Source organism: Gorilla gorilla, chromosome 3, assembly GCF_029281585.2.
Source record: "Gorilla gorilla gorilla isolate KB3781 chromosome 3, NHGRI_mGorGor1-v2.1_pri, whole genome shotgun sequence".
Taxonomy (NCBI): domain Eukaryota; kingdom Metazoa; phylum Chordata; class Mammalia; order Primates; family Hominidae; genus Gorilla; species Gorilla gorilla.
In genome coordinates, this window is record NC_073227.2 from 132673207 (window position 1) to 132700276 (window position 27070).

Genomic DNA, 27070 nt, shown 5'->3' on the forward strand with positions numbered 1-27070 from the left:
GACCCAGCTTTTGGAGTCCTTCACTCTCTCAGTTTCTAGGAAGTATACCAAAGGCTTTACCAAAATTTATCAAATTACTATTAATAAAACCTATTATTCCTTCACTCTAGAGGAAACTTCTTTAACCCAGCAGGCTCAAAAAGGATTGAGAAAATTAAAATATTGTTTATGTCAATACCTTTTCCAATAAAATATATTTTGACATTTAGAAATCTTATGTACTTTTGATTTTTTTTGTCAAAATTTCGAGTTGCAGATTTCAGTTGTTCCATTGAAGGACAATGTCCACTGTGTAACTCAATAAGACACTTTTCACTGTCAAACTAGTCAGCCTGATCAGATATTCTATCCAAAAAGTCCTAACTTTATTTTCCAATTCAAATAAACCTAGCAATATATGTGTCTCTGTGATAACAAGCTCACTTCTAAGACAGAGCACAGAATGAAGCCTTAATGTGCATCTGTCTTTTGCTAACAGATTTCAACAATGTCACATTCATTGTTTCTTACTGACATTCTCTCTTCTTGGCTCTAAGAGGACTCTCCATTCTTAGTCTAAATAATAAGTTTTTCTTGCACTTTCATTAGGAGAAGGAACTTTTCTGTAGTAATACAGCTCCCAGAATACCTTTCACCAAAGCAATTCCTAAAGGGGTGTGTCTTATGGTGCAAGATTGCTGAAAGTCCCGGAATTGAATTACACAACCATATTCTGAGACAGTCACAGGATTGGTTGTTTTTTTTTTTTTTAATTCCTACTTCCTGAAACTGAAGCCGTTTATGAGAAACAGTGTATTTCAGAGAGGCTGTACCAGAATTAACTCTGCTCAGAGTTAGATTTTCTGGTCTTAAAGTACTTTTCCTCTTTAAGATAAAAGTGAGTATCATCCTTTAAATGACAAAACGCAGTAGATGGCATAATATATGAGGAAGTATTTGTCTTAAGTGTTGACTCAGTTTCCATCTGCTGATCTTGTTTATATTTAAATAACTTTAGAGCTCTAAGAACCTTTGCACTTCTATAATAGAAACTTTCCAGAAAGGGGAGGGTGAGTTGGTGGGGTGAAGGGGGTGGAGTGGGGAAGGGGAGGGAGAGAAGGGAAGAGTTACGTACAATAGTAAACTGTAGTCATTACGAAGGGGAGAAGGCAAACCAGTTTTTCATAAGGTTTTAATAACAGGTTTCTTAAGTCACTGAGCTTCTGGTCTTACTTGTCACTTAATTGAGATGTTTAATTAAAGGATTGTTAGGATTATTTGTTTGAAAAAAAACTCTATGACTTTTGCCTGGAATACATAGGTAATAATAGAAACTACCACTTTTATGACAGCATCAGTAATTTTGCTAGGAAACAGGTAGATAAGGCAGGAGACTTACTTATCTCATATGGGTGAATTGACGGGAATTCTGAGTGCGTGGAAGCATTGTTTAGAGTCAAAGCATCCATAAAAATTAAATTCCTTTGCATGTCTATTTAGAAGAATCCTTTCGTTAAAAAATTCTAGTGTTTGAAATTAGTACTTTAGAGTACTTTGGAAAGCCACAAATTAAAACCTTTAAGATGGTTTGGGATTTGAGGATGGGTGAGGGTACAAACAGAGGCAGGATCAGGAAGGAGAGGACTTTATGCCACAATATAATAGCATCTCTGCTTGCAATATATACTTCTCTCTCTGTCTCTCTCTCTCTCCCTTTTACTTTCTTTTTACTTTGTGCCACTAATTCTCTTATAAGAAACAATATCCATTTAATTTGGGGTATAATTTATGCACTTGGGATACACTCTAGACTCTAGAACCAATGTCAAGTCCAGTCCTTGTCTGCTGACCGAAACAATTTACTTCTCTCTTCCCACCTCCTTCCCGCCCCATCAACCTCAAGCCTCAAGAGAAACAAAATACTTAAAATTATTTTAGAAATAACTTATTCCCCATATCAAAGATCTTTTAAATCTGAGATGAATCTCTCAAATTCTTCCGCCAAGAAGACACCAAAATTGTATAGCATCTCTATCTGCATGAGTAGGAAGCCAATAATTACTTTAAACTTTTCAAAATCTATTTTAAGCTGTAAAGAAAAGGCATGTGTAAATTATGATGGATATTAGGCATTATCATATGTAATAATACTGTGATGAGCTTTGCTGATGTGTTAAGCTGTAACAATACCTCCCAGCAAGTGCCATGTGATCTAGGTTTGGATTTAGAGCCTGAAGTTTTCCTTAAGATTAAGTTTGTGCATTTCAAGATATTTCTGAAATTCCATGGCTCCTTCTATTCCAAACAATTTTACTGATCCCTTTCCCATGAACACAAGGCATGAATTGCTTTTATTATTCTCTAATCTATTGCAGAGAATGATGGCTTTTTGGCATAAGCTGTTCATTGTAAATGATTTTCTTTCTTGAAATTTTGAATATCTGTGGATTGAAGAACTCTTAAAGGAATGAGCATTTAAACTTTTGGTGAAAATATATTCCATATTTTTGTTTTTTTTGTATTTTGTATTGTATTTGTTGCCTCTCTATGTGGGGGAGTCTTTGTTTCTTGTTATTGATGGTGACAACTGTTTTTGCAGAATGTTGTAATATGCTTTATTTGTAGAGAACTGTGGGATAGACAAACTTAAAAGAAAGAATATCATCTGGTGCTATCATTCTTCTATGTCTGAAGAAAAGAAGAGATGATTATAACTTAAATATCAGATACATACAAATACAACTTTTCCTAAGTATGGTATACATGCTACTGATTTTAGGCAGTACATGTCTAAAATTCAAAATTTTGAGTTATTTGCTAGCTTAATATAAATTAACATAATTTGCTTATAAAACCTAGAATTTCATGAATACTATTGTTCAGGAAAGTGTTAAGTAAGAAGTTGAGCTAATTTACTATTGATTTTAAGGAAATGATTAAATAAATAATATTACAGGTAATCTGCAGATTTGGCAAAAATTATGAAGATGGCATGCAAATGGCTAAAGTTTCAGACATGCTACACTAATGCATTTGAGAAGTGGATATTTTCTTAGCCAGTGCAGTATCTTTGAACTTTACTGGGCCTTGGTTACAGAGCTCAGTTGATAATGCAATCTGTTCAATTTCCTAAGTATAGATGTACAAAGTATTTGACAGAGAAATATTTTATCAAACTTTTATCACACCTGTAGTCTAATAAACTATTATATTTCCTCGTAAATTATCATATAATTGAAGGGATGCAGAAGATAGCCAATATTTTTTCAAATAAGAGTGATAGAAAGGGTGAAATGTCTCAGCGTGAATACTACAGGTTCATTCTGCTTGTTTCACTGAACTTCTGAACTCAGGGGCCGGGGGGACTTTAAACATTATCTAGATCAAGGGCTATTAATGGGTCATAGTATGTGCCAATGGCTATATGCAATAATTTCATTTCTGGGAATCCATCCTAAGGGGGAAATAATTATAGACAAGGGAAAAATTCGCAAACATGTTCATCATAAAGTCGTAATAACAAATAATTGCAAGCATTCTCATAAAAGGGGGAGGTTAAGCAAAACATACTGTACCCATAAAACATGATAGGATAAAAAACAGTACCAGCACAGAAAATACTAAGTGAAAAACAGACTCAGGATTGAATAACTTGTATGCATGCAGGTATTTACATAAAATGGTATAGACATAAATTCAGAAATATTCTAAAAGTGATTGTTGTCTTACAGTGATAGATTCTTTCCCTTCCTTCTATTTCTTTCTACATAACATGATATTCTTAAAAAAAATTTTTAAATTATTATATATCATTTTTTGAGAAAACAAATATGGTTTATTAAATAGAACTATATTGCTAATAATATATAGTAAATAAAACTATGCAGCTTTGGAAGATAAAAGTTTTTCCTTCTTTTTATTTGGCATACAAATAACCAGCTATGTGAAAGAAGAGAGGACGGAGTCTCAGTGCTAGGAACAAACAGTTGCAGCGGAGTCAGTGAACAGAGAAGGAAACACCAATTGAAACACTTACTATTGGTTCATTTTTCTTGTGTTGATTGCTTCTCTGTCAACTGTAGCTTTTACTTCAGTCTAATAATTCTTTTGGCTTAAAGATAAAAAAAAAAAAAAAGACAGGGAAGGGGGAATGGAAACTTGGCCTGACCTTTGTGCAAATAACCTCTTAACTCATTTCTTGTTCTTATGGATTTCCGTATTTTGGATTTAGTAATTTATATCTGCACATATTGTACTTATATTCAATTTTGTCATGTCTTTGTATATACTCCTACTGCACCTCAAAATGCATTGTGTCATTGGCTCACCCAGCACTGCTTTGACCTTAACCCCAGCACATCTGGTTTCTGTGGTGCATTCTCCATCAGTGCATAATAAGCACCCAAAATATCTGCAGAATTGCCAGCAAAAGCCTTGTCCATTCATAATTACCTTTTTTTCTACAAAAAAAAATTTAGAACCTCATCATATGTCCTTTTAGTTGGCATTTCTTCACAATAACTTCAGCTCTAATTAAAGTTTGGACACTGCTGGTCAGCCCGTCATCATTTTCCAAGATAACTATATCATTACCGAGAAATTTTCTTCCCTGAGGTCATGCCCCAAATAATTATTGTGAAAGATAATAAACTGTAAGTGGTAACATCTCTTTTGATATATTAATGTATTAGGTTCGACATACACTTCTGAAGATTGCAGGTTACTCAATAAGCAACATTTGAAGACCTTTGAGCCCAGATTTTGTGTTACTCTAAACCTACCCTCTTCCTTGGGACATGAGAAACTTGGTTTAGGCTTCTGAAGGCGCAGCTTGCCAGGGCAGCTCAGCAACTGTTAGAAGCGCCCTTACTGTGTTAATTCCATGCTATACAGACTCCTGCACCATTATGTAGATAAGGTTAGGCTCTCCTTCTAGCTTTCCGCTCTTTCTAGCTCTCTGTGGGGTCTTCTTGGGGCACATCCCTTGAATATATTTTCACTCAGTAAAGTGACCTCTGATCACCTTATTCCCAAGCACATGTTCTCACCAGAATGTTCATCAAGCACTTGTGATAGAGACTTGTAGGAAGAGAAATCCTCTGGGGCATTTGATACATGGGATACAGAAGATACCGTATATTCTGTATCAGCAGTCTCACGTTCTATTTATTTATTTATTTATTTATTTATTTATTTATTTATTTATTTATTTATTTGACAGGGTCTCACTCTGCTGCCCAGGCTGGAGTGCAGTGATGTGATTGTGATCACGGCTCATTGCAAGTTCTACTTCCTGGGCTAGGCTCACATTTTAGAGCCTGAGTGAGCTATCGACTTACAGATGCATTTTCACCGCATATCCTCCCATCATCCAATTACAGTGTCTTTGTGGACAACTGAACCTTCACTCGATGACCTCTCTCTCCAAAACCCTTCTCCTCCCTCACCACTGACTCTCAGATTCACATCCTGGAGCTTACAGTCCCTGAGACAGGGTCTAGCTCTCAAATTTTATACTTCAGTATCCAACTCCCTAAAAAACAGCCCTCTTTCTTCATCTCTGCTTTCGTTAGCCCATCTGTCAAGACCTCTAGGTGCTGGTCCCTGCCCTCATTTCTCCCAGTCACCATTCCTCTGAGCCATCACTTACCTGTTCCCACAGGCCCCTCAGTCCTTAAGCATAATTACTAAGCACAATCGTAAGTGCTTAACAAAGGATAAAGCCTAAAGGCTTCTGGAGAAAACTCCACACAATTAATGACACTAAAATTCTTGGTCACACTCTCAGCTGGACCCTTGGTGCTACCTGGAGATCCCTCTACTTGTTGATGGGCAGCTTCCCGGGCCACTCCTCTCAGGTACTCTACTGAAGGTTTTTCATTCTCCTCAAGCTCCAGTTCTGCCACCTCACTTCTTACTCTCAGCCCAAAAGCAGGTAACTCCATCAACTTCCTTCCTCCCCCTCCCCTGCCCTCTACTTAAAAACCTCATGCAACCAGAGCACCTCTGCCTCTTTCCTGTCTGTTTCAGTAAAAAGTGTGTCCTGCCTCCCCAAGGCAAGGCAAACTAATCCTTACAACTGGAGTCTGTCCCCTTCCTTTTTCCTCTTTCAGGAGGACGCTGCCTTCTCAGCCCTCTGCTGCGGTAGTAAGCATGCTTAAGTGTGAGTATCCTGAAAAAAGCAAGCAAGCAAACAAACAAACAAACCCCTTTTTGCAGCTACATCCCTCTTGGGCTACTTCCCTTTCTCTCCTGTGCCTCTCAGCCACATTCCTCCATAGACAAGCCTCTACTCCTCGGCTCCATTTCTTCACCTTTTACTTCTACCTCCCTGCAATCTGGCATTTGCCCTGAACTTACTTACATTCATGTATCAGAGGCTTCCCAGGAGACAAACGCAAAGGCTGCTTTTTAGACTTTATTTTCTCTCTCTCTCTTTCTAAAATTATGACACTATTATGATACTAACACTTTTTCTCTAAATTCCCTCCTTTGGTTTCCATATCACCTTGAGTGATCTTCCTGACACATCTGATCTTCTGATCTTCCTCCCACATCTCTGGCTGCTCTTACTTCTCTATTCTCTTTCTCTGCCCCATTATACGTGTTAGATTCTGTTCTCTACCCTCTTTCTCTCTTACTGTATGTTCACCTTGGATGTACTTAACACTAATATATTAAAGACCCTGCCATTCCTCTCCCTGAGTCTAGACTCCTATCCAAATGCCTACTTACCATTTCTACTCTGTATTCCACAGGCATCTCACTTCTAACATTTTCAAAATTGGACTCATCATTTACTGCCTCCACCAGTAATTTTTATATTGCTATCTGGCACTAAAATTCACCCCAAATTCAGCCAAGCCAAAAACTTTGAAGTCACCCTAGATGTCTTTTTTATTTAATCAACAATAGCTAATCAATTTTGAAGTCACACTGATTCCATTCTCTAAATGTCTTTTGAATCTACCATATCGATCCATTCTCACTTGGTTCAGGCCATCAGCATCCTGCACCATACCGTGATCTCCTCCGTCTCTAGTCTGGGTGCAGGGCTGTTTTTGAACAATTTGTATCAGATCATGCTGTTCAGATGCCTCCTTTTCTGAGCACATATCTTTATAGCCTTCTTGATCTCCCAGCTACATGCTTCTCCAGCCACATCTTTTTTTTTTAATCATACTTTAAGTTCTAGGGTACATGTGCACAACATGCAGGTTTGTTTCTAGGGTACATGTGCACAACATGCAGGTTTGTTACATATGTATACATGTGCTGTATTGGTGTGCTGCACCCATTAACTCGTCATTTACATTAGGTATATCTCCTAATGCTATCCCTCCCCCATCCCCCAACCCCACTACAGGCCCCGGTGTGTGATGTTCCCCTTCCTGTGTCCAAGTGTTCTCATTGTTCAGTTCCCACCTATGAGTGAGAACATGGGGTGTTTGGTTTTTTGTCCTTGCGATAGTTTGCTGAGAATGATGGTTTCCAGCTTCATCCAGGTCCCTATAAAGGACATGAACTCATCCTTTTTTATGGCTGCATAGTATTCCATGGTGTATATGTGCCACATTTTCTTAATCCAGTCTATCATTGATGGACACTTGGATTGGTTCCAAGTCTTTGCTATTGTGAATAGTGCCACAATAAACATACGTGTGCATGTGTCTTTATAGCAGCATGATTTAGAATCCTTTGGGTATATACCCAGTAATGGGATGGCGGGGTCAAATGGTATTTCTAGTTCTAGATCCTTGAGAAAATGCCACACTGTCTTCCACAATGGTTGAACTAGTTTACAGTCCCACCAACAGTGTAAAAGTGTTCCTATTTCTCCACATCCTCTCCAGCACCTGTTGTTTCCTGACTTTTTAATGATTGCCATTCTAACTGGTGTGAGATGGTATCTCATTGTGGTTTTGATTTGCATTTCTCTGATGGCCAGTGATGATGAGCATTTTTTCATGTGTCTGTTGGCTGCATAAATGTCTTCTTTTGAGAAGTGTCTGTTCATATCCTTCACCCACTTTTTGATGGGGTTGTTTGTTTTTTTCTTGTAAGTTTGTCTGAGTTCTTTGTAGATTCTGGATATTAGCCCTTTGTCAAATAAGTAGATTGCAAAAATTTTCTCCCATTCTGTAGGTTGCCTGTTCACTCTGATGGTAGTTTCTTTTGCTGTGCAGAAGCTCTTTAGTTTAATTAGATCCCATTTGTCAATTTTGGCTTTTATTCCTTTGCTTTTGGTGTTTTAGACATGAAGTCCTTGCCCATGCCTATGTCCTGAATGGTAATGCCTAGGTTTTCTTCTAGGGTTTTTATGGCTTTAGGTCTAACATTTAAGTCTTTAATCCATCTTGAATTAATTTTTGTGTAAGGTGTAAGGAAGGGATCCAGTTTCAGCTTTCTACATATGGCTAGCCAGTTTTCCCGGCACCATTTATTAAATAGGGAATCCTTTCTCCATTTCTTGTTTTTGTCAGGTTTGTCAAAGATCAGATGGTTGTAGAGGTGTGGTATTATTTCTAAGGGCTCTGTTCTGTTCCATTGGTCTATATCTCTGTTTCGGTACAAGTACCATGATGTTTTGGTTACTATAGCCTTGAAGCATAGCTTGAAGTCAGGTAGCGTGATGCCCTCAGCTTTGTTCTTTTGGCTTAGGATTGTCTTGGTGATGTGGGCTCTTTTTTGGTTCCATATGAACTTTGAAGTAGTTTTTTCCAATTCTGTGAAGAAAGTCATTGGTAGCTTGATGGAGATGGCATTGAATCTATAAATTACCTTGGGCAGTATGGCCATTTTCATGATATTGATTCTTCCTATCCATGAGCATGGAATGTTCTTCCATTTGTTTGTGTCCTCTTATTTCATTGAGCAGTGGTTTGTAGTTCTCCTTGAAGAGGTCCTTCACATCCCTTGTAAGTTGGATTCCTAGGTATTTTATTCTCTTTGAAGCAATTGTGAATGGGAGTTCACTCATGATTTGGCTCTCTGTTTGTCTGCTATTGGTGTGGAGGAATTCTTGTGATTTTTGCACATTGATTTTGTATCCTGAGACTGCAGAAGTTGCCTATCAGTTTAAGGAGATTTTGGGCTGAGACGATGGGGTTTTCCAGATATACGATCATGTCATCTGCAAACAGGGACAATTTGACTTCCTCTTTTCCTAATTGAATGCCCTTTATGTCTTTCTCCTGCCTGACTGCCCTGGCCAGAACTTCCAACACTACGTTGAATAGGTGTGGTGAGAGAAGGCATCCCTGTCTTGTGCCAGTTTTCAAAGGGAATGCTTCCAGTTTTTCCCATTCAGTATGATATTGGCTGTTTGTTTGTCATAGATAGCTCTTACTATTTTGCGATATGTCCCATCAATACCTAATTTATTGAGAGTTTTTAGCATGAAAGGCTGTTGACTTTTGTCAAAGGCCTTTTCTGCATCTATTGAGATAATCATGTGGTTTTTGTCTTTGGTTCTATTGATATGCTGGATTACATCTATTGATTTGTTTATGTTGAACCAGCCTTGCATCCCAGGGATGAAGCCCACTTGATCATGGTGGATAAGCTTTTTGATGTGCTGCTGGATTTGGTTTGCCAGTATTTTACTGAGGATTTTTGCATCGATGTTCATCAGGGATATTGGTCTAAAATTCTCTTTTTTTGTTGTGTCTCTGCCAGGCTTTGGTATCAGCATGATGCTGGCCTCATAAAATGAGTTAGGGAGGATTCCCTCTTTTTCTATTGATTGGAATAGTTTCAGAAGGGATGGTACCAGCCCCTCTTTGTAGCTCTGGTAGAATTCGGCTGTGAATCTGTCTGGTCCTGGACTTTTTTTGGTTGGTAAGCTATTAATTATTGCCTCAATTTCAGAGCCTGTTATTGGCCAATTCAGGGATTCAACTTCTTCCTGGTTTAATCTTGGGAGGGTGTATGTGTCGAGGAATTTATCCATTTCTTATAGTTTTTCTGGTTTATTTGCATAGAGATGTTTATAGTATTCTCTGATGGTAGTTTGTATTTCTGTGGGATTGGTGGTGATATCCCCTTTATCATTTTTTATTGCATCTGTTTGATTCTTCTCTCTTTTCTTCTTTATTAGTCTTGCTAGTGGTCTATCAATTTTGTTGATCTTTTCAAAAAACCAGCTCCTGGATTCATTAATTTTTTTGAAGGGTTTTTTGTGTCTCTATCTCCTTTAGTTCTGCTCTGATCTTAGTTATTTCTTGCCTTCTGCTAGCTTTTGAATGTGTTTGCCCTTGCTTTTCTAGTTCTTTTAATTGTGATGTTAGGATGCCAATTTAAGATCTTTCCTGCTTCCTCTTGTGGGCATTTAGTGCTATAAATTTCCTTCTACACACTACTTTAAGTGTGTCCCAGAGATTCTGGTATGTTGTGTCTTTGTTCTCATTGGTTTCAAAGAACATCTTTATATCTGCCTTCATTTCATTACATACCCAGTAGTCATTCAAGAGCAGGTTGTTCAGTTTCCATGTAGTTGAGCGGTTTTGAGTGAGTTTCTTAATCCTGAGTTTTAGTTTGATTGCACTGTGGTCTGAGAGACAGTTTGTTATAATTTCTGTTCTTTTACATTTGCTGAGGCTTGCTTTACTTCCAACTATGTGGTCAATTTTGGAATAAGTGTGATGTGGTGCTGAGAAGAATGTATATTCTGTTGATTTGGGGTGGAGAGTTGTGTAGATGTCTATTAGGTCCACTTGGTGCAGAGCTGAGTTCAATTCCTGGATATCCTTTTTAACTTTCTGTCTCATTGATCTGTCTAATGTTGACAGTGGGGTGTTAAAGTCTCCCATTATTATTGTGTGGGAGTCTAAGTCTCTTTGTAGGTCTCTAAGGACTTGCTTTATGAATCTGGGTGCTCCTGTATTGGGTGCATATATATTTAGGATAGTTAGCTCTTCTTGTTGAATTGATCCCTTTACCATTATGTAATGGCCTTCTTTGTCTCTTTTGATCTTTGTTGGTTTAAAGTCTGTTTTATCAGAGACTAGGATTGTAACCCCTGCCTTTTTCTGTATTCCATTTGCTTGGTAGATCTTCCTCCATCCCTTTATTTTGAGCCTATGTGTGTCTCTGCACATGAGATGGGTCTCCTGAATACAGCACACTGATGGGTCTTGACTCCTTATCCAATCTGCCAGTCTGTGTCTTTTAATTGGAGCATTTAGCCCATTTAGATTTAAGGCTAATATTGTTATGTGTGAATTTGATCCTGTCATTATGATGTTAGCTGGTTATTTTGCTCGTTAGTTGATGCAGTTTCTTCCTAGCATTGATGGTCTTTACAATTTGGCATGTTTTTGCAGTGGCTGGTACTGGTTTTTCCTTTCCATGTTTCGTGCTTCCTTCAGGAGCTCTTTTAGGGCAGGCCTGGTGGTGACAAAATCTCTCAGCCTTTGCTTGTCTGTGAAGTATTTTATTTCTCCTTCACTTATGAAGCTTAGTTTGGCTGAAAATGAAATTCTGGGTTGAAAATTGTTTTCTTTAAGAATGTTGAATATTGGCCCCCACTCTCTTCTGGCTTGTAGGGTTTCTGCCAAGAGATCCGCTGTTAGTCTGATGGGCTTCCCTTTGTGGGTAACCCAACCTTTCTCTCTGGCCGCCCTTAACATTTTTTCCTTCATTTCAACTTTGGTGAATCTGACAATTATGTGTCTTGGAGTTGCTCTTCTCAAGGAGTATCTTTGTGGCTTTCTCTGTATTTCGTGAATTTGAATGTTGGCCTGCCTTGCTAGGTTGGGGAAGTTGTCCTGGATAATATCCTGCAGAGTGTTTTCCAACTTGGTTCCATTCTCCCCGTCACTCTCAGGTACACCAATCCGACGTAGATTTGGTCTTTTCACATAGTCCCATATTTCTTGGAGGCTTTGTTCATTTCTTTTTACTCTTTTTTCTCTAAACTTCTCTTTTTGCTTCATTTCATTCATTTGATCTTCAATCACTGATACCCTTTCTTCCAGTTGATCGAATCGGCTACTGAAACTTGTGCATTCATCACATAGTTCTTGTTCCATGGCTTTCAGCTCCATCAGGTCATTTAAGGACTTCTCTACACTGATTATTCTAGTTAGCCATTCATCTAATCTTTTTTCAAGGTTTTTAGCTTCTTTGCGATGGGTTCAAACTTCCTCCTTTAGCTCAGAAAAGTTTGATCATCTGAAGCCTTCTTCTCTGAACTCGTCAAAGTCATTCTCCATCCAGCTTTGTTCCATTGCTGGAGAGGAGCTGCGTTCCTTTGGAGGGGGAGAGGCACTCTGATTTTTAGAATTTTCAGCTTTTCTGCTCTGTTTTTTCCCCATCTTTGTGATTTTATCTACCTTTGGTCTTTGATGATGGTGATGTACAGATGGGGTTTTGGTGTGGATGTCCTTTCTGTTTGTTAGTTTTCCTTCTAACAATCAGGACCCTCAGCTGCAGGTCTGTTGGATTTTGCTGGAGGACCACTCCAGACCCTGTTTGCCTAGGTAACAGCAGCAGAGGCTGCAGAACAGCAAATATTGCTGAACAGCAAATGTTGCTGCCTGATCGTTCCTCTAGAAGCTTTGTCTCAGACGGGTACCTGGCCGTGTGAGGTGTCAGTCTGCCCCTACTGGAGGGTGCCTCCCAGTTAGGCTACTCGGGGGTCAGGGACCCACTTGAGGAGGCAGTCTGTCTGTTCTCAGATCTCAAACTCCGTGCTGGGGCAACCACTACTCTCTTCAAAGCTGTCAGACAGGGACATTTAAGTCTGCAGAGGTTTCTGCTGCCTTTTGTTCAGCTATGCCCTGCCCCCAGAGGTAGAGTCTACAGAGGCAGGCAGGCCTCCTTGAGCTACGGTGGGCTCCACCCAATTTGAGCTTCCAGGCTGCTTTGTTTACCTACTCAAGCCTCAGCAATGGTGGGCGCCCCTCCCCCAGCCTTGCTGCCACCCTGCAGTTCAATCTCAGACTGCTGTGCTAGCAATGAGCGAGGCTCCATGGGGGTGGGACCCTCTGAGCCAGGTGTGGGATATAATCTCCTCATGTGCCATTTGCTCAGTTGGAAATGCAGAAATCACCCGTCTTCTGCGTTGCTCACGCTGGGAGCTGTAGACTGGAGCTGTTCCTATTCGGCCACCTTCCAGCCACATCTTTTATTCCTCTCCAATACCCCAGATGAAGCTAAACTTCAGTAGTGTCAAGTTACTTGTTCTTTCCCAACCATGCCATACTCTTGTCAACACTATTACTTTTCCTGTTGCAAGACCATTTCCTTCCTTTGTGGCCTATTTTATTTCTAAGACCCAGCTCAAGCGTCACTACCCCTGGGAAGACTTGACTTACATGACTGCTTTCTACTAAAGTCAGTGGCCACTTTGTCCTGTTAGGTTAGCCATTTCTTAGGACCCAGAGATTTTCTCTACTCAATAACTTATTGAAATAAATTGTGATGATTTCTTCATCTCTGTACACAACTAGCTCTTTTTGAAGATCAAGACTATATCTTTTTATCTCTGAATTCCCAGTACCTAGCCCAATGCATGACACATTGTAGGTGGACAATACAGATTTGCTAAATAAATAAAATTTCATGGATCTCTACGTCCTTCTCAATTTTTTTTCTTTGAATGAAGCTTACCACTGTTAAAACTCTCTAGCTCACAAATGAAATTTTCCCCATGGGTTAAATTGAAAAATTAATTCATAAATTCATCAACATAACACTTGGAGAACTGCATCTATTTTCTCATAAGTGTATAATAACACCTACTCAACTAGAGATGGTAGAAGGTTGTAACATTTGAGAGGCTCCAGATCCTTCCAGATGCCTCCTTTGACTTGGTGTTGCATAACAAAACAACACACCCTGAATATTTGCTCCATTTAAATATATTTAAAGAGTCCCAAAATGAATACCATAGATTCTGTATCAGCAGGTATGTGTTTTAAAGCAGGTTGTCCATAGCATGGCCAAGTTTTTGCTCTTGTTCTATCAGGTTATTTAAAAACAAGACTTTACTATCTATTCAAAATGACACCTGATCTAGGTTACCTTTATCAAGTGTAAATGGGAACCTGCAGTACAGGATGCTTTTAATATGATACATTGACTCCTTGTGTTAGTATCAGCTTTGTCTCTTCCTTGCTTTTTGGCCATGACCAAGTTAATCACTAACGGCCTTAATTTTCTCATCCATAACATGAGGATAACAATGTCCATTTTCCTTAAGTTTTTTTTGATAATTAAATGAGTTAATATATTAAGACCCTTATAGCAATGCTTGATAAAAACAAACAGTAGCCATTATTAAGTGCTATGTATATCCTACTGTAGCAGACCAGGCTGGCACTGATCCTTGGTCACTTGCTGCTGAACTTTGGGAGGGCGGAAGTAGCACTACAGAATCATAGAATCGAAAGGGACTTTAAAGACTTTAGCAAAAATCCCCAACTTTAGAAAGGAGGAAACTGAGGTCTAGCAGGGAAAGGTGACTTGCACAAGTTCACACGTAGCTGGTTTGTGATGGAGTCAGGATTAGAATCCAGGTTACCCAGTGTGCAACGAATATAAAAAAGCACTCACTTGGAAGCAGGAGACTTACTGTGTGGTTGGGATCCACCATGAAGTGAATAGATCATGGGGTGGAGGACATTCATGAGCCGGCAGTGTTTAAAGACGTAAGGAAGCAGCCCCCTTCCCCCACCGTAAATGACACTCTCATCTGTTCACCAGTGCTGAATAATGATAGTTAATAACAATAAGTGGCATGCATTATTCTTTAATAAGTATTTGTTAAGCATGTTCTGTGTGTCAGCCTTTCTGTTACAATGCTTATATATATTATCTTAATACTCACTACAGTTTTATGAGTTGACTATTATTGGTAGCAGTATTTACTCAATAAATGGTAATGATTACTATTTCTACCTCCTTGCTATGCTAGGCTGTTAGCATGACTCCATCTCTCTACCTCAGGCTGCGCACTTAATCCATTCTAACCCTGCTGGTTACCAGAACTGCCAATTCTCTGTTTGGATCTACTTTGCCTAAGATGACACACTTGCCAGAGCACACTCTCCCAAGGACCTGAAGCTCTGTCTGTCCTTCAAGGTGCCTTCCTGACTTTCACAGCCAGCTCCAGGGGAGGTTCTAGCCTTACCCCACTCCCTCCTTCCGGCTATCAACTGCGCCATGCCGGCCCAATACCAAGATATCAGAGATTTTTTCTAGGAAAGGGTTTTGATAAAGGTTAGCACTCACTGATGATGCTTGGCTATCGGGGTTAGTTGTTTGTGTTAAGTAGGTCGGGGCAGGCAGAGTGGTGAGGATGTCCAGCTTTAAAGTAAGGCTGAAAGAAAAACAGAAGATAGCACGTGTAGAAACATTACCAAGTTAACTGTAACATGAGTGAGAGGAAACACACACACCAAAATACACACAGGGGGTCACAGTGTTTTTCTAAATCATTTCTGAGTACACCTGGGCATCTCAATCTAGAGGCACAAAGACTGGTCAATTGTAGTCAGACAAAGAATACTTAGCTAAATTTTGAAAACTTATACTTTTTAAAACTTCATTATAAATACTATAGCTATACAAAGAAAAAATTATAAAATATTCATAGTGCTTATTTCTTAGTAGGATCATAGATAATTCTTATGTTCTTTTATATATTATTTTTCTCCAAATTTTTTTTACAATAATACTGTTTTGCTTTCTAATGATATAATGTTTTAAAAATCTAGATTCTTTTTTTTTTTGAGATGGAGTCTTTCTCTGTCGCCCAGGCTGGAGTGCAGTGGCCTGATCTAGGCTCACTGCAAGCTCCGCCTCCCGGGTTCACGTCATTCTCCTGCCTCAGCCTCACGAGTAGCTGGGACTACAGGCACCCGCCACCACGCCTGGCTAATTTTTTGTATTTTTGGTAGAGACGGGGTTTCACCATGTTAGCCAGGATGGTCTCGATCTCCTAACCTCTTGATCCACCCACCTTGGCCTCCCAAAGTGCTGGGATTACAGGCGTGAGCCACCGCACCTGGCCTAGATTCTTAAAAATATATTAAAGACAAATACAGCACGGAGACTCTTTAAGATTTTAATGATTTAAATACTTCTTTATCTAGCCCTTGTCAGAAATCTGGAAACATTGACTAGGCTGGTAATACCTCTCGTTTGCAAGCCAGGAGTTATTTGTGAAAAAGGAAGTCACAGTGAAAGAACAGAAAAGCCTTAGTTATTGTGCAACAGACAGGTTTCAGAAGTCCCACAGTGTCTCAACACAGTTATCACCCCAAGTCATAGTTGTCAGAAGAAAACCTTGTTAAGACTACAGCTGCCCATGCACAAATTGAAAGTGAACGGGAGGAAACCAAGCAGTTCCTTCCAGCCAAGTTCCTTCCACAAGGCATGGCCCTTCCGGTAACCCCAACTGCTCCTATTCAGCCTCTTTTGAATGCCCAGCTCATCAAGAGTTGGCCTTTCATTTCACTCTGCTGACAAGGTTCAGTCATCAACAAAGGCCAACCAAGGGTTCAATGTGAACTCAAGTGCAGATATCAAGTTACGGTTGAAAATATGCATCTGAAGTTTAAGGTGAAGTTTGGGCAGGAGATAGGAATTTGATGATTACCAATAAATATGTGGTATTTACAACCATGAACTGAATGAAATCACCGAGGAATAGGTTTAGATGGAGAAAGGAAGATAGTTTGAGACTGAGCCTTTGCATACTCCAACATCAAGAGATCTAGAAGAAGAGGAGGAACCAGCCAAAAAGACTAAGGAGTGATCAGTAATACAGGAGGAAAACCAAGAGAGTATGGTTTCCTGGAACACAGCAGAGGAGGGAGGCTTTATGTCACATGTTTTTGGCACATCAACTAAGATAAGGAGTAAGAATTGACTGCTGGAGGCCGGGCATGGTGGCTCACGCCTGTAATCCCAACAGTTTGGGAGGCCGGGGCAGGTGAATCACTTGAGGTCAGGAGTTCGAGACCAGACTGCCTAACATGGTGAAAACCCATCTCTACTAAAAATACAAAAATTAGTCGGATATGGTGGCAAATGCCTGTAATCCCAGCTACTTGGGAGGCTGAGGCACAAGAATCGCTTGAACCTGGGAGTTGTAGGTTGCAGTGAGTCAAGATTGCCTCATTGCACTCCAGCCTGGGTGACAGAGGGAGACTCCCATCTCAAAAAAAGTAATAATAAGAAGAATTGACGGCTGGATTTAGCAACATGGAGTTGATCAGTGACTTTGACAAAATTAGTTTCAGTGGCATAATGGGACAAAAGTCTAATTAGAATGCGTTTAAAAGAGAATGGGAAGAGAGAGGTTGGAAGCTCAAGTAGAGACAATTCTTTCAAGGAATTTTGCTAAAAACGACAATAACTACTGATGAAAGTGAGATGAAGAGATTTTTCTTCTAAGATGAAAGAAATAATGGCATATTTGTAAACAGATAGGAATGAGCCAAAGGAGAGCAAAAGCTTGACGATGTAAAAGATTGAGAGAGGAAGAGGAGAGAAATGCTGCTGCCCTTGAATAGAAACACAGCTGGACTTAGTGCCCAAATGGAGTGCTTGGTTTTAGATAAGAGCATGGGTGGTCCCTCTCTGATAGCAGAAGGGAAGACAGAGTGTGGGATGCAGCTGCTGTTAGATTCGTAGAAGGGAGTGGGAGCCTGCGGAAGTCCTCATCTGATGAGGATGAGGATGGAGGAAGAAGAGACAGCGTGAAATAGTCACCTAAGTGAGCAGAAGGTAAACGGATGATAAAAGTACAGTAAGGGTTCAGGAGTAGGATCCATAGAGGTCCCAGTGGGATTTTAGGATTGTTGGATTTTGGAGACTAAAAGGGGACAAGATGGGTAGTAGTGAACAGCGAGAGAGATTCGTGAATTTGAAAATCTGGAAGAGTTGCTGTGATTGATGATAACAAAATTTAGGCTGTATGACCATGGAAGTGAGTGACTGAGGCTGTGTCAAGGACAACATCTTTGGAAGAAAGGATTTCAAGGAATGGAGAGTCCTGGATCATCACATGATTATTGAAATATCCAAGAATAAGAGTGGTTTGGAGAGACCAAGTGATCCAGGAGCCAAAATGCCCTGAGAACTGGCAGCTGAGAGCAACAATGAAGGGCAGTGGGATAATAGAATCTGGTGACATGAATTCCAAAGGTGGGGATAGGAGTGTGTGAAAGCAAGGTTCATAAGTGGCAGTTAAGAACAGGAGACCTCGACCTAGGATGGTGGTTTAGGGGCTGTAGGAGAATAAGCTGGCCTTTGAGAGGGTTATAGGAGAGTTGAAAAATGTAAATTACTGGGAAGAGTAATCCATTGCCTTTTTTTTTTTTTTTTTTGAGACAGTCTCACTCTGTTGCCCAGGCTGGAGTGCAGTGGCCTGAACTCGGCTCACTGCAACTTCCACTTCCTGGATTCAAACGATTCTCCTGCCTCAGCCTCCTGAGTAGCTGGGATTACAGGCACGTGCCACCACACCTGGCTAATTTTGTATTTTTAGTAGAGACAAGGTTTCACCATGTTTTGTCCAGACTGGTCTTGAACTCTTGACCTCACATGATCCACCTGCCTCAGCCTCCCAAAGTGCTGGGATTACAGGTGCAAGACACTGTGCCCGGCCACACTGTCATTTTAATGTACAATAAAGTAGTAATTATTATTGCAAACTTCTTTAGCAACATTTTTGTTTAAATAACTGGGGGATTCCCGTTTTTCTGGCAGGCCCCAAAAGTAGTAAATAGACTTTTTTAAAGTCAGTGGATGAAAGTTGCAGAACTCCAGGAGATAAGATGTCAACCCCAGAGGTTTTTCAACAAAGTCTTTTATTTCATGCATAATAAAATTATCAGATATGACCACCACTGATAGTTTGATCCTGTGATGGTGAGTTTTCTCTCCTTTATGGTTGAAGTTTAAGGATAAATTTGAGGCCCTTTCCCCTATTTAAGGGAGGGAGGAAACCAAAAGAGGTTTGTCCCCAGTCAAGCACTCTGGACAGGATCTGGTCTCCCTTGATGTAACATTCCTCTTCCTTTTATATCTAAAGTGATGAACAGTGATGATACAATTGTAACTTCTCTGCACTCATTTGCAACTCAGGAACTTGATCTTCCTGTTCCCTTATCCGCTGTTTCGAATAGCAAGCATGCAACAATGCTTGTGACATAATGCAAGAAATAGAGTAGAGATTATTCCATCTTCTTATAACAAAGTCCTCTGTTTTTATGTCTTTTTCTTAACTAGGAAGTTCTTCTAAATCAGGAATGGATTGAAATCTAATGAACCGAAACTTTGGGTAAGTTTTCATATGAAACTTTTGAGTTAAGTTATTTTTTCCTAACTACATAGCAATACGTAGTCATTGTAGAAAATAGGAAGAGGAAAACAATAGAAAAGTACCACTTTAGAGGCAAACATTCCACATTTTATTGTATTTCCTTCTGATTATTCTTCAATAATTTTTAAAAATTGTGGTAAAATACACATAAAATGTACCATCTGAACGATTTTAAGTGCACATTTCAATGGTATTAAGTACACTCACATTGTTGCACTGCAATAACTACCATCCATCCACAGAACTCTTTTTTATCTCACAAATTTGAAACTCTGCATCCAGTAAACAATAACTCCCGTTTCTCTCTTCCCCAGCCCCTGGCAAACACCATTCTCCTCTCTGTGTCTATCAGTGTGACTACTCTAGGTACTTCATATAAGTGATATCATGCTGTATTTGTCCTTTTGTGACTGGCTTCTGTCCTCAAGATTCATCCATGTGTCAGAATTCCCTTCCTTTTTAAGGTGGAATAATATTTTATTGCATGTACATACCAATTTTGTTTCTCCATTCATCCGTTCAGTGGACTGCTTCCATATTTTGGCTATTACTAATCATGTAATGGACATGGGTATATAAATATCTCCTTGAGTTCCTGCTTTCAATTCTTTTGGGTGTATGTAGAAGTAGAATTGCTAGATCATATAGTAATTCTATTTTTATCTTTCTGAGGAACTGCCATACAGTGACAATACTGCATAAGAGTTCTGATTTCTCCACATCCTTTCCAACATGTTATTTTCTGATTTTTTCATGGCAGCCATCTTAATGGGTGTGAGGTAGTGTCTCATTGTGCTTTTGATCTGCATTTCTGTAATGATTAGTGATGTTGGGGACTTTTTCTGTACTTATTGGCCATTTGTATATCTTCTTTGGAGAAATGTCTTCAAACTTTGCCCATTTTTTTCAAGCTTTGTCTGCTTTATTCCACTACGTTAAGTAAGGCAAAACAGTAACCTGTCATTCATAAAGATCAAGGAATGCCTCCCATTCCCAAAAGGAACCAAAAAGGATGTTTCTTCACAAATGTGCATGACATTTATCATTATGCTGATAAGCACTTTAAACTACAACAAAAAAACTTTAGTGGATGAATCAAATAACAGATCCAAATTAACTTAGCTTTAAGTTTCCAAAACTGTAGTTTCAAATGCTAATGCTTTGACCATTTTTTAATTGGGTTGTTTGATTTTTTTGTTGTTGAGTTACAGTTGTTCTTTATATACTCTGGATATTAACTCATTGTCAGATCCATGACTTGCAAATATTTTTTCTCATTTCATAGGTTTCCTTTTCACTCTGCTGATTGTGCCCTTTGATGCCCAGAGTTTTCAATTTTGATGTAGTCTAATTTATCTATTATTTATTTTGTTGCCTGTGCTTTCCATTTCATATACAAAAAATTACCAAACCCTATTTCATGAAGCCTTCCTCCTATGTGTTCTTCTAAGAGTTTTCTAGTTTTAACTCTTACATTTGTGTCTTTGATCCATTATGAGTTAATTTTTGTATGTGGTGTTGTAAAGTAAGGGTCTCACTTCATTCTTCTGTATGTGGATATACAGTTTTCCCAATACCGTTTGTTGGAAAAAACTATTCTTTCCTCATTGGATGGTCTTGGCACTCTTGTTGGAAGTCATGTGACCCTATATATGATGGTTTATTTCTGGGCTTCTTATACATTGATGGTCTATACTACTGTTTGGATTACTATGGCTTCATTGTAAGTTTTGAAATCAGGAAGTGTGAGTCCTCCAATTTTCCTTTTTTCAAAATTGTTTTAGCTATTCCAAGTCCCTTGAGATTCTATATAAATTTTAGGATGGATTTTTCTACTTTTGGAAGAAAATGTCAGTGGTTTTCGATGATTTTTTACAGAGTTGCTATTACACTGTATGAACAATTTTATATTTTGCTTCGTCTTACTTAAAATTATTACATATATATACCATTACAAAATAAATGTTACTTATTATCCAAGCACTTCACAAACATACTTTACAGTGACTACATAAAGGAAATGTACAAATGGAAGTATAATTGAAAGGTCTGAAAATATGCCTCAAACCACAAGACATGTGTATACTTTAGATACTATCGTCATAAAAATGAGAAGAATTTGATTCAATACATTTCAGGGTATTAGGATGTGATATTTATACTAAGTGAGTAGAAAGGAATTAATAAACAATTGTATTAGTTTAAAAGACCTTTTTAAAGTATATACTTACACTACTTTTGACTAACTACAACTCTGGGAATCATTTATTTACTCAACAAACATTTATTGAATCTCTATAGTTTCTGAAGTTCTGGGAACCTAGGTATGAATTAAATAGGGTCTTCACCCTCGGGGGAAGGAAATAAGTGCTGAAATTTAATGAAATTTTCATGTGTCATGAACTTTTACTTGCTTATTAAATCTTTGCATCAGTCCTATGAGGAAGTGGTGTTAACTCCATTTAAAGATGAAGAAACGAATGTTCATTTCAGAAAAGCTGAGCTACTTATTGAAGGTGACACAGATAGTGAGTGTCAAGGCTAAGTGATTATCCCAGGGTCATTTGCCTCCGAAGCTCATATCCTTTTCACTCCTCCAGGTTGCTTCTGTCACTTATGACCTAACATGGAAGACTGGAGTATATGCAACTACCATGACAGCAATTAATTCTGCCATATTAGAGTCAAGAAAGTCTTTAGAGAAGCACCTTTATAACCTAAGACTTGAAAACTGATGAGTTTATTAGATAAAAATGGGGAGAGGAACATTCATTCATTCATTTATGTGTCCATTCACACAGCTTCTACAGTGTGCTAGTCACAGCATGAGAAGCTGAGATGAAAAAAATGAGTGAGACACTGTGGTCACCCACAGAAGTCACAGTCTACCGGGAGACAGTTAAGTAACTGAATTATGACAGAGCATGATGTTAGACTCTGCCATACAGTTGAAAACAGAGTCCTGGGGACACCATTCCAGAGTACTAAGGGCAAGTTCACAGTGGCAGAAGCGACACTAATGGCAGGTAGTGCTGAGCATGGCAACTTGGACCCTCCACGCCAAGTTCAGGAGTTTGGGTTTCATCCTATAGGCAACAATGAGCCAGGAGTTTCTAAGTAGGAAAGTAACACTGTCAGTTCTGCTTTCTAAGAACCTATCTGGGCAGCACATGAAGCATAAAGAATGGGAACCGGGAAAGAGACAAGTGGCAGGAAGACCAGCCTGGAGGCTAGTGGTCCAAACTAAACAGGGAGAAACCCTGAAGCAGGCAGCAAGAAGAGAGACTGAGAAGCAAAGACCATACTTATGAGGTGAGGTTGGCAGCTTTGTTGCCTATAGGGTGTGCGCTGAGAGTAAGGAAGAATACAAGAGAACATGACCAAAGACTTTGGGGTCATGTACATGTTCAGAACCAGCATTGTTTGCAAGTTATGGACCCATGGAGCATTTAATAGATAAGGCTCTTTTGCATTAACAGTATTTCTATTTAGTCATTCTAAAATTACTATGTGTCTATTTTTATACCAACTGTTTTGGTGACTATGGCCTTATAGTCAGAAAGTGTGATGCCTACGGATTTGTTCTTTTTGCTTAGTCTTGCTTTGGCTATGCTGGCTCTTTTCTGGTTCCATATGAATTTTAGAATTATTTTTTCTAATTCTGTGAAAAATGATGGTGGTACTTTGATGGCAATTGCATTGAATTTGTAGATTGCTTTTGGCAATATGGTTATTTTCACAATATTGATTCTATCCATCCATGAGCATGGGATGTGTTTCCATTTGTTTGTGTCATCTATCATTTCTTTCAGCAGTATTTTGTAGTTTTCCTTGTAGAGGCTTTTCACCTCCCTGGTTAAGTATATTCCTAAGTAATTTATTTTTTTGCAGCTATTTTAAAAGGGGTTGAGCTCTTGATTTGAATCTCAGCTTGGTCACTGTTGATGTATAGCAGAGCTACTGATTTTGTGTACATTAATTTTGTATCCTGAAACTTTACTTAATTCATTTACCAGTTTTAGGAGCTTTTTGGATGAGTCCTTAGGGTTTTCTAGGTATACAGTCATGTCATCAGCAAACAGTCACAGTTTGACTTCCTCATTACCAATTTGGATGCCCTTTATTTCTTTCTCTTATCTGATTGCTCTGGCTAGGACTTCCAGTGCTATGTTGAATAGAAGTTGTGAAAGTGGGCATCCTTGTCTTGTTCCAGATCTCAGGGGGAATGCTTTCAACTTTTCCCCATTTGGTATGATGTTGACTATAGGTTTGTCACAAATGGCTTTTATTACCTTATGGTATGCCCCTTCTATGCCAATTTTGTTGAGGGTTTACTTATAAAGAGATGCTGGATTTTGTCAAATGCTTTTTCTGCATCTATTGATATGATCATGTGATTTTTATTTTTAATTCTGTTTATGTGGTGTATCACATTTATTGCCTTGCAGATATTAAACTATCCCTGCATCCCTGGTATGAAACCCACTTTATCATGGTCGATTATCTTTTTTATATGCTGTTGAATTCTGTTAGCTAGTATTTTGTTCTGGATTTTTGCATCTATGTTCATAAGGAATATTGCCCTGTAGTTTTCTTTTTTTGTTATGTCCTTTCCTGGTTTTGATGTTAGGATGATATTGACTTTATAGAATGATTTAGGGAGGATTCTTTCTTTATCTTTTGGAATAGTTTCAATAGGATTGGTACCATTCTTCTTTAAATGTCTGATATAATTCAACTGTGAATTCATCTGGTCCTGAACTTTTTTTGTTGGTGGCTTTTTAGTTACCATTTCAATCTCACTCCTTGTTATTGGTCTGTTCAGAGTTTCTATTTCTTCCTGGTTTAATCTAGGAGGGTTGTATACTTCCAGAGAGTTATTAATCTCCTCTAGGTCTTCTAGTTCATGTGTGTAAAGGTTTTCAGTAGCCTTGAATGATCTTTTGTATTTCTGTGATATTGGTTGTAATATCACCCATTTCTTTTTTTTTTTTTTTTTTTTTTTTTTTTTTTTTTTTTTTTTGAGATGGAGTCTTGCTCTGTCGCCCAGGCTGGAGTGCAGTGGCGCGATCTTGGATCACTGCAAGCTCCGCCTCCCAGGTTCACGCCATTCTTCTGCCTCAGCCTCCCCAGTAGCTGGGACTATAGGCGCCTGCCACCACGCCCGGCTAATTTTTTTGTATTTTCAGTAGAAACGGGGTTTCACCGTGTTAGCCAGGATGGTCTCAATCTCCTGACCTCATGATCCTCCCGCCTAGGACTCCCAAAGTGCTGGGATTACAGGCGTGAGCCACCAAGCCCAGCCAATATCACCCGTTTCTTTTCTAATTGAGCTTACTTGAATCTTTTCTTTTCTTGGTTAATCTCACTAATGGTCTAACAATTTTATTTAACTTTTCAAAGAGCCAGCTTTTCATTTCATTTATCTTTTGTCTTTTTTGTTTCAATTTCATTTAGTTCTGCTCTGATCTTTGTTACGTCTTTTCTTCTGCTGGGTTTGGGTTTGGTTTGTTCTTGTTTCTCTAGCTCCTTGAAGTATGACCTTAGATTGTCTATTTGTGTTCTTTCACACGTTTTCATGTAGGTATTTAATGCTATGAACTTTCCTCTTATCACTGCCTTTGCTGTATCCCAGAGGTTTTGTAGGTTGTGTCACTGTTATCATTCTGTTCAAAGAATTTTTAAATTTCCACCTTGATTTTATTGTTGACCCAACAATCATTCAGGAGCAGGTTATTTAATTTCCATGTATTTGCATACAACTATAATTTTAATCATTGATATATTGAAACATCATAGATTTTGGGACAGTAGATTAGTGAGTTTTCTCCTAAGACAAAATTCAAAAAGATTAATGGATCTTTACTGAAATGAAATTCAAATACGAGTATTTGTCAGTTGCATAATATGCACTGCTATTTTAATGTTCCACAAAATTTTCCATTTTTACAGGCCATTACTAAGTCTTATAATTTATTCAGACCTGTTCTGTTGTGTAGAGTGTCACATTTGTTTTCATTAGTAGGTATAAACACACTAGTTAAAAGTGAAATTGCTTATACCTGTACTGATAAGTGCCACCAGTAGAGGGCGGCAGTGAGGCACTAGAAAGAAGAACCAACTTACTGTCAGAAATTGCAGAAAACCGTCAAGATGGGGGTTGATGTGAATGACGGCAAACATTTGTTGGTGTTGGCATCCTCATTAACACCCAGATTGGCTTATTTTATGGGCCAGAAGCTTTGACATAAACATTGTCACAGAATTTTCAGATAATCTGATAATGTACTTACAAAGCAAATTTTGTGGAAATTTCTGGTAAGACTGATGAGAATCAACATTAAGAGATATTCTAAAAATTTTACATTATTTCAAAGAGACAAGAGTATGAATTAAAATTAAGCATGTTGTTCTTGTCACTTCAAGAGTGTAGGCAGAGAATTTAATACTTTAGAGATGACAAAAGGCAGCTTACCTTCTTTGAACACTACAGATATCCCTGAAATAAAAAGAAATATTTACAACTTATCAACAGTAAGCAATGCATAGGATTAATCAACAGGATAGGTTACCCAGATTTAGCTTGCATCTGCTTTTATAAACATTTAACAACAACAAATATTTTTTGAGCACCTACTATGTGCTAGGAGTTATTCAAGGTACTGAGGTTATAGAAGGGAACAAAACAAACTCATTTCCTGCCTTCTTGGAGTTTAAATTATAGTGAGGAAGACAGATATTAAACAAAGCTGCATAATTAATTCATTAGTTACAATGGAGAAAAACAAAAAATAGGAAACAATCTACCACAGGGCCCCAGATCAATGAGTTTGGCCTCAAATCAAAAAGGGGAAATTAAGTGAAATTGAAATAGGACTCAAGAACGAATTAAGTTCTTAATATCCATTTATGTCATTTATTTCCCTTAAAAATAAATAAAATAGATAAGGTAAAATTAACAGATTCATGGAAATAACATTACTAAAGAGTATTTGAGTAGCTGCTATACAGCAATAAAGTACTTTGCCAACGTAAAGTGTTGTTAAAATGCCCCATGCCTGCCTGAGCACCTAAACTTGATTAAAGTCTGTGTCAGTCATCAGCCCAGCCACAGCCACCCCTGAGAACCTGGACTTCCTGCTGACCGCAGTCACTTTCTACAAGGTCCCTCTGTGTCTTTGCTCTTGCTGTGCCCCACATCTCACCACATCAGTCTGATGTGCATCTCTTCACACTGCCATCCACCCCTGCTCCTCAGAGCCTACCCCTTTCACTTCCACTGTCTGGAGTCCTACCCATCTTTCAATGTCCTAGTCAGTCTTCTAAACAAAGCGTATCTTAACTAAACCTCCTTTCCCTGTATAAAAAATCATTATTTTTTTCCTCAAAGTGGTAAATTAAACTACAAATCACAATCATTCTTTGCCCATTCTTTGCTTGGAATTTTGCTATATCTGAGCAGATTCAGTCTTTTATTTCAGACCTATTTGCCTGTCATCTCTAGTAAACCCTGAGCCCTAAAATTCCAGAACTATGTCTAATTCATCCTTATATCACCTTACAGATCCTGGCACATAGCAGGTATCCAGAAAATTTTGGTTAATTTGCATTATTGGTGCCACAAATCTTAATCTTTAACAATTTGATTTTTTTGAAAAGCATGGAATTGGTAATACACAGGCTATACGTTTTGGACAACATAGAACACACAAAAAATAAACGTATGTCAAATAAAGTTGCCATTTTTGCCTT

At 38.6% G+C, this 27070-nt stretch overlaps 1 protein-coding gene across 4 annotated transcripts in view; it reads left to right on the forward strand.

Annotated features, from left to right (window-relative positions):
- The first annotated feature begins 750 nt into the window (after window positions 1–750).
- Window positions 751–27070, forward strand: part of ALPK1 (alpha kinase 1) — a 144859-nt gene continuing 118539 nt past the window's right edge. For 2 of the 4 annotated variants that reach the window (XM_055385181.2, XM_055385182.2), the window contains exons 1-2: window positions 751–877; window positions 19225–19276. The gene's annotated coding sequence lies outside the window, so the exon portion shown is untranslated. The remainder of the gene's footprint in view (window positions 878–19224; window positions 19277–27070) is intronic. The other 2 variants (XM_055385184.2, XM_055385185.2) reach the window with 1 other exon arrangement.